The sequence below is a fragment of the Alligator mississippiensis genome, chromosome 1 (genome assembly GCF_030867095.1).
Source record: "Alligator mississippiensis isolate rAllMis1 chromosome 1, rAllMis1, whole genome shotgun sequence".
NCBI lineage: Eukaryota > Metazoa > Chordata > Crocodylia > Alligatoridae > Alligator > Alligator mississippiensis.
In genome coordinates, this window is record NC_081824.1 from 242,665,227 (window position 1) to 242,678,438 (window position 13,212).

The 13,212-nt window shown below is 50.2% G+C and overlaps 1 long non-coding RNA gene across 1 annotated transcript in view; it reads right to left on the reverse strand.

Moving 5' to 3' along the window:
* The window catches only part of LOC109280339 (uncharacterized), a 28,966-nt gene that overhangs the window by 11,709 nt on the left and 4,045 nt on the right, over window positions 1-13,212 (reverse strand). The window contains exon 3 of the long non-coding RNA XR_002086621.2: window positions 80-237. This is a non-coding gene — a long non-coding RNA (uncharacterized LOC109280339). The remainder of the gene's footprint in view (window positions 1-79; window positions 238-13,212) is intronic.

The following is a 13,212-nucleotide window of genomic DNA, read 5'->3' on the forward strand; positions in this document are numbered from 1 at the left end:
AAGATTTATTTGATTGAAGCAGGTCTTCCAGAAGGGCATTCAGTTATCATGCAAAGGCATCAAGAAGTGGAGTATATACCTCTTTCCTTAAGAGTTTGTTCCAGTCACTTGCACTTGTTAAACTTTTGTGTTTTATTTCTAATCCAAGTGTCTCCAGCTTCAGCTTCCACACGCTACCTCTTGTTCTGCCTTCCTCTGCTAGATTAGAGAACACTTTTCGTACCCAGAATGTTCGCCCTGTGAAGAAGTTCTCAATATTGTTGATATATTTAACACATTAAGCTCTTTCAGTCTCTTACTGCAAGGCACTTTCCCCAACCCTTGAATCTTTTTTTTGTGGCTATTTTCATTCAGTACCTTCTCCGGTTGTTAACATCTCTTTATAACCTGAACATTATAATCAGACACAGTGCTCCAGTACTGGTCTCATTAATAGCATATACTCCTGCCCTGGTCTGGCCCTTGCAGCAGCCAAGGGGAGTTCCAGGTGTGAAGAAAATCCTTCCCCCCCACTTTGACCCTCACTTTGGTCAAGTGACCCTTCTCCCTCTCCACTCCTCTTGGATCAGGCTACTCAATCAGGTGACCTGGCCAGATAAAATTCCTAGGGGGAGGAGGGAGCTCTCTCTTCCTGCCAGTGGGCATCTTGAAATTACAAGCAACATACTCCAGGCAGTAGCCTGGTGATTTCTGTAAGTAGAAACCTGGTAACCTGCCAGGAGTTAGAAATTATGTATAGGCAGGTTACATCTTAAAAGGGCCACCGTATCCAATATCTGTAAAGACTCAAGTTGCTTTTGTTTGTTCAAAGTGTATTTTGACTTCCTTGTCCAAACCCCCCCTCCCCGCCCCAATCAATAAAGGTGTTGGGTTACATTCTGTGTTCTTGGGCACCGAGAGAGGGAGAGGCCTTCCACCCCATGCCTGGTCAACAAAGTTTGTCTTTTTATTTTCCCTCAGCTCTTTCAAATGCTATCTTGGGATGCTTCATGCTGAAAGAAGCACCCAGAAATATAACTGTGGTCAAAGCACCCCCTAGGTTTGTGAGGTCTGTGTGCCCTAGTGTGCACAGAGCCCCACCAGAGACCAGTGCCCGGGTGGTGGCAACGTTATCCTAGGCTTGCAGGGGTTCTCAAGGAAGTGGGACAGCCGGCTGCAGGCTCCCCAAGGGAGACCGTCAAAGTGAGGTTTGGGGCCTAGCAGGTGTGTTTGCGTAATAGTGCCCCCTACTGTGCCACCACACCAGGCTCCAGCTGCAGCTGCCCAGGTGTCAGCCCTGGCCTAGCAGGGGGCATGGGGGTCAGCCCTGGGCTCTGGCTGGTGGCAGCACTGCGGCCGAGGGTCTGGAGGACAGCCTGGGGCTGGCAGGGGAAATAGGGGGTTAGGCCTGGGCAGTGGGTGGCTGCATCGGGTGGTGGAGGAGGTGCCGTGTGGCTAGGCAGCAGGTAGGACTGTGACCTCCTGCTGGTTGAGGTGACTAGGTACAATTTATGCCCAAGTCAATGTCTACATGTATGCTGCTGTGCACTAAATAATTCCAAAGCAGGAATTATTTTATTATTTTATTATTAGTACTTGTATTTACAAGTACTAGCCTGCTGTGGAGTTTTAGTTTCCTGAGGCCTAATAGCACTGTATGTGTAGATGTGAGATTTTTACTGCAGAGCTAATTAGTCTACTCCACAATAAATGTCTTGTCAAGACGCACCCAGTGACTACTTTCTAGGATGTGCGGGTAAGGTCAACATTTCCCTTGTGCGGGTAAGGTCAGCATTTCTTCTTTCTTTATGTATGACCATGCATATTATTACGGTATGTCTTTTTTGAATAGGCTCAGATTCTCCAGCCATCCACCATGTCAGCACACAGGAACTGCAGGCACTGCATCCCTTGACAGGATGTAAACAAGACTCCCAGGACAGAGCTGCCTGCCTCCAGAGCCAAGAAGGGCCAGGCTCAGGAACAGCTGAGGCTTCAGTCACCAGGCAAGTTACACACAGAGACAGGTAAGGGCCACTTATGTTATTCTCTGAGATTAAAGCTTCGTCAGGGCAAGAAATGTCTCACTGGGGCTCCCTGAAAGCCCTAGCACCTCCTCCAAAGTGCCTATGAGTTGGGAGGGTGTCTCTTGATGAAGAACCATCACTGCCTATTGGCCAGGGATGGCTGGCTACTGCTAACCTATGCTGCTTGGCACTGGTTTTGTGCCCAGTCCTAGTGTTTCGTCTATTATATTTAGAACTTTATCATTATTCTTTGCCCCACCAGCCATGCATCTTTCCTTAATGTCTTTATTGTGCTTTATACACTTTGTACACTCCATAACTTCTAAACTTCTATTTTTTTATATTTGTTCTATTTGGAAATTAGTTTTTTGAAGCATGAATTGTATATAAATATTATTTGTTTGACCTTTCCCCTGTAATCAGGTCATGATCACTGGCTTTAGACAGGAATCAGCTTTCAGTCCAGAGATTATTATTTCATCTTTATTTTTCATCATGAGGTCCAAAGTAGAGTTACCTTGGGCTGAGTGTGAGATATTTTTGTTAGGAAATTATCATCCATCACTTTTAGAAACACTAATGCTATTTTACTAATGGCTGTATGAGCTCTCCAGCACATTTCCCCAATTGAAGTCCCCCATACCACCCCAGTTCTCCTTTCTACAAATTACAGATTGGTGTTTAACAAGAAGCTCATCCTTTTCCCTGTTTTGATTCACTGCTAGGTAACTTCTCAGCCAGGGCTTTATTAATGAACACATTGATTTTTGTTGTTTCATGCTACTGTTGGTTCTAAGCTATCCATAGCCCTAAAACAGATGATGTAGCATTCCCCCAGCACCACCTCCTTTACCTGATCTATAGGTCCTAAACAGTATAGCAAGTGACTTTTAATCAGCAAATCATTGCAGCAGTTTCATCACTGCTAGTTATATCAGATTTCTTCTCATCAATGAGAGTTTCTGGTTCCTCTTGTTGTTACCTCCCAGCATCAGTACATGAGGATGTGAAACATTTTTTCTCTTTGCATTCTGTGTCACATTGGCTCACACTTTTTATGACACACTGACTTTCAGATTGTACCTTAAGGGCTTCCCCTTCTGTTAGTATATTGTCTTTCTGGCTGGTCTACCTAGTCTTCAACAGATACAGTTAGCAAAATGGAGGCTTTACCACTTATATAATATTCTTCCCAAAGGATTATGGCCCTATGTTACACAAAACTGGGACCTCCAACTCCACAACAATCATATAGCCAGCAATTCATCTCCAGTATTTTCTGCTTTTTCTCACTGATGGGCGAGTGGTGCCGCCTTAGTTGGGGGGGCATGTGCCCTGCCCCCCCAGCAACCAGTCAGCAACTGGGGGCGAGGGGGGTCCCCCCACAGCCAATGTTGCTGATGGTGGGGGTCCCCCCATGGCTGATCCCACTGACCAGGGTGGTGTGGGGGGGTCCCTCCACGGCCAATTGTGAGGCAGCCGGTCACTGCAGCTGCTTCCAGAAGTGGCCGCCCCCCTCACCTAAGCAGTGAGCGGGGCCAGTCAGGGGGTGTGCCAGTGCTCTCAGGGGGTGCATGTGCACTCCTGTGCACCCCCTATGTGTCACCACTGTTCTCACTCATGAGCCAGAGATAACTCTGGGAATATAACTTAGACTTCTTCCCTCTTCTACTCCCTTCCAAAATGCCTGAAGTCTTCTATAATTTGCATAGCTTTATCTGATCCCTAGTGATTGGTTCCATTGTGAATCATTAGAGGCAACCTGCCAGACAACTTCATAAATCTGTCCAATATTGTTAATATTTTCTCACTAAGAGACAGCACATCAGCAGCATATCATTTGCTGAACTTTTTGCTCACTCTTCTTAATATGGGGTTGCTGATGCTGACTGTTTCCATTTTTTTGATGGCTGAAGAACCTCTCTTGTGGATGGCTTCCTTTGTGTTGGCTACAAAGGACCAAGTCACAGGATCATCATAAAATTCTAGTTTATTGAACAGATGCAAAAGTCAGACCATAAACCTTGGTGCTGATCCCCTCAAACACACACACATATTCACACACACACACACACACACACACAGTAGCTAGCTATGAACACTAAGCACCAGTGTCAAGATATACCTATCCCCAAGCGCTGGAGTCTGCCGTCGATGGCCAGTCGAGGCTTCTTTCAGTGCAAAGTTGCTTCAGAAGGGGGTCACCAGCTGGTCCTTCTGGCTGGACAGGCAGGGTGCTGATCAGGTCAAAGAAGGTGCCATTTGGGATCATTCTTCGCTGCCTTTTATCCCTCTCTGGCAGACTTTGGTGACTCCCCAATTCTCAGGCTTACCCAATCCAGGGGTCATTGACCACGAGGGATGTCCTTCTTGGTAGCTGCTGGATGGCAGCTGTCAGCCCCAGGGGTCATGTCCGCAGGTGCGTGCAGTCTCAGGAGTCCGCTGATTAATTTTGATTGATTCACTGCTGTGATGAATAGAGCTCTGGAAGTGGTTGATCAGGGGGTATTTCAGCCCCAAGGGTCTGTTTCCAGTGTTGATTAGTTCAAACTGCGGCTTCCGTACCTTTAACAGTGAAGTTTCAGGGAGTTCCTGGCTCTGTATTGAGTCCTTCCTTTCCTTAGTCTGTTGTAGGTAGGTGTTAATTGCTGCTCATTAACTTGCTTATCCAGACTAGCTACTGTATTACACAATCAACCATGATTCATTCAGGGACCCACTCTATATGGAGATTCCTTCCCTTGCTAACATTGTTACATGGTACAACTTACTTTTAAACTTAAAGTACATTTGTAAGAGCATCTACAAGCTCTATTTTCACTACAAGTACACCTTATATAAAAATAATAATAATAATATAAGAAAGATAGAGAGGAAGGAAGAAAAGGTAGAAAAGAGAAAGCATCCCCAAAAGGGGGCAACTACTGCAAAAGGGGCTTTTGCCATATGAAGGAGCTTCACATTTGGGTGGGGGGCAGGCAAAAAGGTTTCTTGCTACATTTGTACCTCAAGAATGCTTGTCGGGTACATCCTCTGTGGCTTTGTTCCATTCCTCAAGAAATAGGTTCTATGGTACTAGACTCACTGGGTGTATCTACATGAGATGCCTACTATGCAGTTCTTACTGCGCAGTCATTTAGTACTTGCATAACTGAGTACTAAATGACTGTGCAGTAACTGGTGTTACTGCACAACAGCATCCTGGCATGATTGCCTGGTGATGCTTACTGCACAGTATATCATTAGTAATGTGTAGTAGCATCGCATCACGGCTCATGCTCAGTGGTGCTACTGCACAGTCATAATGAACTACTGCGCAGTAAGCATCTTGTCTAGATGCACCCACTGAGTATCCAATAACCAGGGATCTGGGTTTTCCATTTCCCATAGAAAAACAGAGGAAACCACAGATTCCCCCTTTTACCAGAGGAAACCACAGATTCCCCCCTTTACCAGAGAAACGCATGGAATTTGCAGTTTTGCAAAGAGCTCTCTGCCAGCTGACAGACTTCCAGCCTGCAAGGGGCTGGGAGGGAACAGAAGGAGAGTGGTCAGGCAGGGGGTGCCATGTGCATGTATGCATATGGCCACCAGGCAGCCTAGAGAGCAGCTTCCACAGGTAAGGGGGGCGGGGAGAGATGGAGGCCCCCATAGGGAGTTGGGGGAGGGAGTTGTGCAGGGCTGAAGCTGGGGCTGCTGCCAATCTGGGCAGTGTATGGAGCTTGGGGCGGCAATATGTGGAGCAGGAAGGGGCCAGTGGGTGGCTCATGATGGGGGCTGGAGATGGGGCTGGCTCCCCACCGCTGCATACACCCCTGGGGGTCAGGGGGACCCATGTCCTCCAGATCTGTCCGCAGGGTGGGAGCAGGCATGGGCTGTGAGCTCCTGCCTTGCTGTCCTCCCCCAGGGCCTCCACAGCCTGGCAGGGAGCAGTGGGGCCATGCAAGGATCTCCTTCCCTTTGTGAGCTCTGCACTGCCCTGTGCATGGCAGCAGCAAGTGTGGCAGCATGGGGTTGCGCCCCTTACCCCTGCCACATGGGCAGGGGACATCTCACCAAGCCTGGAGCTCGCAGCAGCAAAGAGATCTGGGAGGCATGGGTCCTCCCTGGCCCCTGGGAGTGGACAGAGTGGTGGGAAGCTGGTCCCCCCCCACTGAAGCCCATAGCAGGCAGGCAGCAGGCGGGGGGAGGGGGGGAGGAAAGAGGGGGAATAGGGCTCCACGCTCATCTCCGCTGCAGCAGCTGCCACCTCCTGCCTGGGGTAAGGGGCTGTGGACCCAGGTCCCTGGCCCCATAGCCCTGGCTGTAAAGGGGAGTGAGAGGCACCAGCAGGGCTGGGGGGGCTAGGAGTGGGAGTAAGGGGCATGAGCAGGGGCAGAGGGGGCTGTGAGAGGGAGTGAGAGGCCTTTCATTTTAAATCTTGGATTTGGGGTTTTTATTAAAGAATTTGCAATTTTTTATCAGAAAATTTGTGATTTTTTATCAGGGAAAACCCTGCTAATAGCAATTCCATATTTCTATCTGAGTTTCATAAATTCAGAGAATATAATGCCAGAACAAACTGAAGTTTTCCTGGTTTCTTTCCCCTTTTGGTCACAAATTATCAGACCATTTCTTCGGTTTCCATTCTCCCCTGTTCCCATATTACTCATCCTGCTTCATGTGGTGGCTGTGGCAACCATTGCTGAATCTGGTTGTCCAAGTCCTCAGTTGCTTAGATGTTAAAAAGTCTAGAAAGCAATGCTTCTGCCTCCAGACTAAAATATCTGTATATTCTCTTCCTGCCTGGCTACCAGTTTGCACTTTGTGCATCAAAATTTTTTCTATCTTTTGGCAGAAAGGATATCATAGCATATCTGAGGGCAGCCACAGTATCCCTCAGCATCCATGCCTGCTACATGGCAAAGAGCCAAACTCAAGCAGAAGGAACTGCTGTCCCTCCAGAATCCTGTTTGCTGCCTGTTTGCCTCTTCAAGGTTTCTCTTGGCAACTGACCTATATACTGTATCTCACTGCATCATTTCACCCCTGCTTAGTGAGAAATGAATCACACCAAGACTTCAAAGGCTGGGTCTACAAAAAAAACAAGAACAAAAAACCCAAAAAACAAAGATCTCTTTCACACAGTCCCCACAGAAATGTGAATGGACCTCTCTCACTTGACCTGTTGAGGGGTCCAAAACTCTAGGTACAGGATGTGCCCAGATACAAACAAACAAGAAACAGATTAGAAACTCAACTCACAAATTCACTTGTTTCCAAGCTGCTCCCTCTAAAATTCTCAGACACAGGCTCTGGGCAGCAGGCACAGGAGTCTCTCTCTTGGATACAGACCAACTTTGTGTTCAGTGTGAACAATTCTATCCGTCAGCTTTTCCTGACGCTTGGAACACATGGATAGTGTGTCACTCTTGCAGATACCAGAGGTGGAACTAGCTGGTTTCCAGTGCTCTGACCTTGTCCCCTTTCTTTCTTCCCTATGTTATTTGTCTTTGGTAGTGCAAGCAGATGGAAGTTCAACTTTCCTGGCTAGTTCTGTTCAGTTTTTAAAGATCACCTTGGACTGCAGCGTACAGAACTTATCCCTATCATAGATACATCTTCTTCTTTAGGGGACCCATACTGCCATAGTTTTGCCTCCCAACTACAATGATTTGGTTAGATCCTTCTTGCCCTTTGTTCATGTAAAGCTGAGAAAGCTGAAGCCAAAAGGTGTTCCATCTTCAGACTCACTCAGGAGCTGCTGATGGGGTGTCTCACTAGAGCATTCTGAACTCCACACTCTTACTCTCCCAGGGAACAGACTGTAAATCCATTCACATCATCCTCAAATCCTTCAGAGACATCCCTACAAGACTAGGTCAAGTCTAAGCAAACAACAAACTAACCACCCTGCCCAAAGAGGACTCTTCAGAAGTTAAATTCAGACTTCCATGTCCACTGAGTATCACCAGGTTAAATAAAGGCATGCTTTTAACTGATTTAGCTAAACAAGAGCAAAAGGCTGTGTGAACGCTCACTGTGTTTAAACAAGATTTATTAAAGCCTTGTCTAACAGGTATGTTTTACCAATTGTACTGATACAGTTATACAGATTGTAAGAGAGCATGTCCTGGGGATGTTGCGCACGTTTGCTTGCTCCCCACTTTGGAATCTCCCTTAGTTACTCACTTGTCATGCCTTTATGTTCAAATAATCAGAAAAGAGAAAAGAAGGGAGATGAGATGTCCATCACAATTAGTGGTAGGGCTCATGGGCAAGACTTTTCTTCACAGAGCTCCACCTCCCCTACACCTTACCCTCACACTTGCTCATACTCAGGCAGGCGATGTCTATTGACGTTTCATCCTTACAATAACATACCAGATGATGTCGGGCTACAGACCAGTTGTTCCTGCCATTTACCTGCAGGAGTCAGCCATTCAACCCTTGCTGGCTCATTCAACTGCTTAATTTATAATTCACTTGTTAGCAAGTTTCTCACTGCTGGTTCACCAAATCAGTTGGTTCTTATTTATACTTCACCAATTAAGGCATTTATCATCACTATATTACTTCTTATCCATACTTCATTAATTAATGAGTTTCATCACTCAATTAATTGTTGTTTATACTTCATTAATGACCAAATTTTTGCCACTCAATCCTTACTTGTACTTCATCAGTACAGTGTATCATCACTCTTTGAATAATCAATTAATAAGTCCATCATTGCTCTATTAACTCTCACTTTATATGTCACCAATTAATGAGTTTGTCAGGTACTGGCTTATCCCATTCTCTACGCTTATCTAGGATGGGTCACTTCACGAGTTGCTCCCTTGCCAGTTCTACCATTAATTAATCAGGTTAAGGGCACTGCCATGTCCAAGCCTTTCACCTGCTGGTTCATCTATTTAGCTAGTCCCTTGACCAGCAATATCCCCTAGGGCAGCCTCCCTCCAAGGGGCCTTATCCTCTCTCTGCTCACTTATCATGGCCGGGACCCAGATGGCTGCCTCTTCTTGCTCTCGGGTTCCTTGTGTCCTAGCATCTCTTGTCCCCGGACCAGTGTTTGGAATTTGTGATGCAGTAAACCCTGTTCTGTGCCTGCACACAGACTTCACTGCCCTGTCCCAGGAGGAGCTGTGCACTCCCCTCTCCGGGGGATCTACATGTGTGCCTTTTGGCTTCTGGCAGAACTCCCAGAAGCCAATTGGGGTTGGCACGTGGCTGCACACCTCCTAAGCCAGGCTCGGCCAGTCTCCAGGTGGTTGGCCACACGTCTCTGGGGTCAGTGCCACAACCCTGGGGCCCAGAGGTAAGTCCCTCAGCTGGTCAGCTTGGACTGTAATAGGGCCCAAGATCAGTGTCCTGTTACACAGGTCTAGTTATATCAACAGTCAGGGATGGATGCTATAGAGCAGGGGTGGGCAAAATATTGGGGCCATTCTATCTGGCCCACAGGGCCCCTAAAAAAATTTGGAAAATTAATATTTCTCTGCCCTTGGTTCCTGTCAAAAATGACAGGAACCAAGGGCAGTAGGACCCAGGGGAAGCCCGGCGGGCTCCAACAGTGGGGCCACCCAGCCCCACCCCCCAGCGGAAGCCCCAGCCAGGATTTCTGGGCTGGGAGCACATAGCTGCCCCAGCAGCATGGGAAGCTCAGATAAGGGGGGTGGACCCCAGGCAAGGAAGGAGCGCTGGGGGGGGGGGGGGAAGCAGCCCCTCCCCACCCACGCCCGGTGCCCCGCGCTGCAACTGCTCACAGCCCGTGTAGGGCTACCTGTGCCCACTCCGGACAGCCCCATGCAGGCTGCGAGTACCTGCAGCATGGGGCACTGGGCATGGGGTGGGGGAGGGGCTGCTTCCCCCCCACACACAGCTTTTTCCTGGGCTCCTTCCCTGCACGGAAAAAGGCGGACCCTCACCCACCCCATGGCTGGCACCCCGCACTGCAGGCACTTGCAGCCTGTGCGGGGCTGTTCGGAGCAGGCACAGGCAGCCCCAAGCAGGCTGCGAGTGGCTGCAGCACAGGGCGCTGGGGATGGGGCGGGGACGGTCTGCTTTCTCCACCCCCCCCCCCGCACTCATCGCCACCTCGTAACCTGGCCCCACTGCCAGGCTGGCAGTGGAGCAGGTTATAAGGTGGTGCTGAGCGCAGGGAAAAGTGGCCCCTCGGTCACCCTATGGCCAGTGCCCTGTGCTACAGGTGCTCGCAGCCTGCCTGGGGCTGCCTGTGCCTGCTCCAGACAGCCCCATGTTAGCTGCAAGCACCTGCAACACGGGGCGCCAGCCATGGGGCAGATGAGGGGCCACTTTTCCCCACACTCAGCACCAGCTTCTTCCCTGCTGGCAAGCAGGGGGTCGGGGCTGTGCTCTACCCCCGGCCTGTACTGCGGGGCTGGGGGGTGTCACAACCCAAAGCTGTGATTTTTGTTTGTGTGTGCTTCGGCACCTCTAAATTATTGTTCCCGCCCAAATTGTAGCTTTCTTTGCACGGTAGAGTTCTCTGCTGCGGAAGAGAACTCTGGTGCAACGGGGGATTTCCCGCCAATTTGCAGCTTCTTTGCATGGTGCATTTCTTTTGCATCTCAGAGATGTATGGTGCAAAGGAGTTCCCGCCATTTGTATTTGGATTCGCGCCACATTATTGGCCAGTTCTAAATGTAGGCACACGTGGCGGCTAGCTATTGGCTTGCTACCCGTACAAAAGGCTTGAGTGGTTTCCGCCCAAATTGGAGGACTCCACGAACACCAGGAGGAGGAGACTTCACCCCGTGTGAAGATCTCTAAGCGCTGCGGATCCTTACGGACCCAACGCTTTTCTTAAACAGGCAATAGAGGCTTAACAATTGGACCCACAGAGCTTTAACTACTCCGGAGGGGAAACAAAAGAACGAACCGCCTCTAGCCTCTCCCTGTCGCCGAGCGCAATCCAAGATGTATCCCTTTCCTGAAAACCCAATTTTCGAACCCACGGAGCCTAAACAACTCCGGGGGACCAGGGAACCGAACCGAACCTGCAGAGCCTAAACAACTCCGTGGGAAAGAACTGACCGAACCTGCGGAGCCTAAACAACTCCGTGGGAGCAACCGAATTTGTCGTAGTCCTCCAACGAGGATTTAAGCGGAGCTGCACCTGGAAAGCTGTCCAGCCTACACCACTACCATCTTTGGGTGTAAGTAAATAATCTTTTCAATCAACCACTACGCGTTTGTGACTAATTCTAGCTCACCACTGGTTTTCTCCGACCCCGCGTGCCCAGGCTGCTGGCCACAGCCCACGTGCGCAAAGACGGGCCACGGATCGCCCCTCTCGACCTGCACTTGGCGGCGGGATCAGGGCCCAGCCCGCACAGGGGGCACTGGGTGTGAGAGGTGGGGGGAGCCAGTGGGAGCACAGGGCCCGCACCAGTGTCCCGGGGCCAGTGCCGGTGGGGCCTAGAGCAGGCTGGCAGGAGTGCAGGATCCCACCCAGCAAGGGCTCTATGGAGTTGGGCCAGCTCCCCCCTCCCTGCTGGTGTAGCCCAGCCCAGCCCAGCTCCATGGACCCCTGCCAGCCTGCACCCCGCTTTGGGCCCCACCGGTGCTGGCCCTGGGACATCGGTCCCAAGACATTGGGACGTTGGTCCCAAGATGGTGACCGGGGGCAGGGCATCTGTCAAGGGGTGGGGCACCTATCAAGGGATGGGGCTACCCATGCAGCCCTCGACAGCCTGCCAAAACTGGGTAAGTGGCCCTCCGCTCAAAATAATTGCCCGCCCCTGCTATAGAGGAAAAGCATTGAACTGGATAGATCTAATGCAGTGCTGGGAAATTATTTGGGCCCAAGGGCCACATATAGAGTTTTGGTGAGCTGTTGCAGACTGGGTCAGCACCCCACACCTCATTCAACAGTCCACCAAAACTCCCTGTGTGGCTCAGGAGCTGCATCTGGGAGCAGGATGGGTGGGTTAGGAGCCAGGGCTGGAATCATGAGATGGAATCATGAGGCAGTGACAGCGTGGAGGCAGGGCCCAGGGAAGAGCTGTGATTTGCTCCCTGGATGGCCTTGGTACAGGTACAGGTTCTGCAGGCAGAGACTTGAGGAGAGTGGATTGTGGTTCTGTCCTGGCCCTGTGCTTTCACCACTCTGAGATCCCAAGGTCTCCATGGAGACTGTGGCGGGCCAGTAGGGGGTGCTCCTGCGTTGAACCACCCACCTTACTGCGCCCGACCACCTTCCAGGCTCCGAGTGCCTCCCTGGGGGCGCCTCACGTCTGGCCGATCCCCTTCCTGGAGCACACCCACTAGCCTGGGGGTTCCACTGCCACCACCCAGGGCTCTGGACTGATTCTGGCTCTGCACAACCTGGGTAACACAAGTCTAGTAGCCCTCAAGGGTACTTGATTCACTTCAAGAAGTTGGGATGCTTCCCTCAGTCAGAAGCACAAGTAGTGGTCTCCCTTAGTCAGCCAAACCAAGGGGACCCCAAGGCATAATCTAGACCCACTCCCAATAAGTCTCCCACACTAGGTACAAAGGAGAACTTTACTGGTTACAGAGGGTAGGGTTGGAATAGGGTACAGGGTAGAGCAATATCAGAGAAATCCCATAGAGCAGACTCCCCTGGCTGGGTAGCCTTTGATCACGCATCTGAGTTACTGCAAGCTAACTATCTAGTTAGATCTCAGGTAGCTTACTCACAAGTATCATCCAGAGGCATTTGGAGATTCCCTCTGGCAGGCAGTTCCTTGATCATGAGTTTTGAGAGAGAGAGCAAGTTTCAGATGGCACAGCTCTTCTCTGTCCCTGAGTCTCCCTCATGGCTGCTGCACCCTCATCCTGGGCAGTCCTTAACTTATATAGCCCTTGTGACCTCATTTACCTGGTCCAATGGAGGCCAGCACCCACTGGCTGTCAGCCAACCAATTTGAAATACATCACTAGTTGCCAGGCAAACTGGCAGTCTCTACCCACCAGGGAGGAAGCCCCTCACCCAGGTATGTGATACCAGTCATGTAGGCAGAGGGAGCAGGTTTCCCCCCTCCCTCAGGAATGTATCCAGCTCAGGTTACCTAAAGAGATAGGGTAAAGGTGTGTCTCCTCTGCTGTGCCCATCTTAACCAAATTGTCACAGAGCGGAGTTTTTGGGGAGAAACAGAGGTGGCCTTCTGCCACAGAGACCAGCTGGGACTCTTGCGGGCAGGGCGCATTGCCAGGTGAACAGGATGGGGCTGGCGGT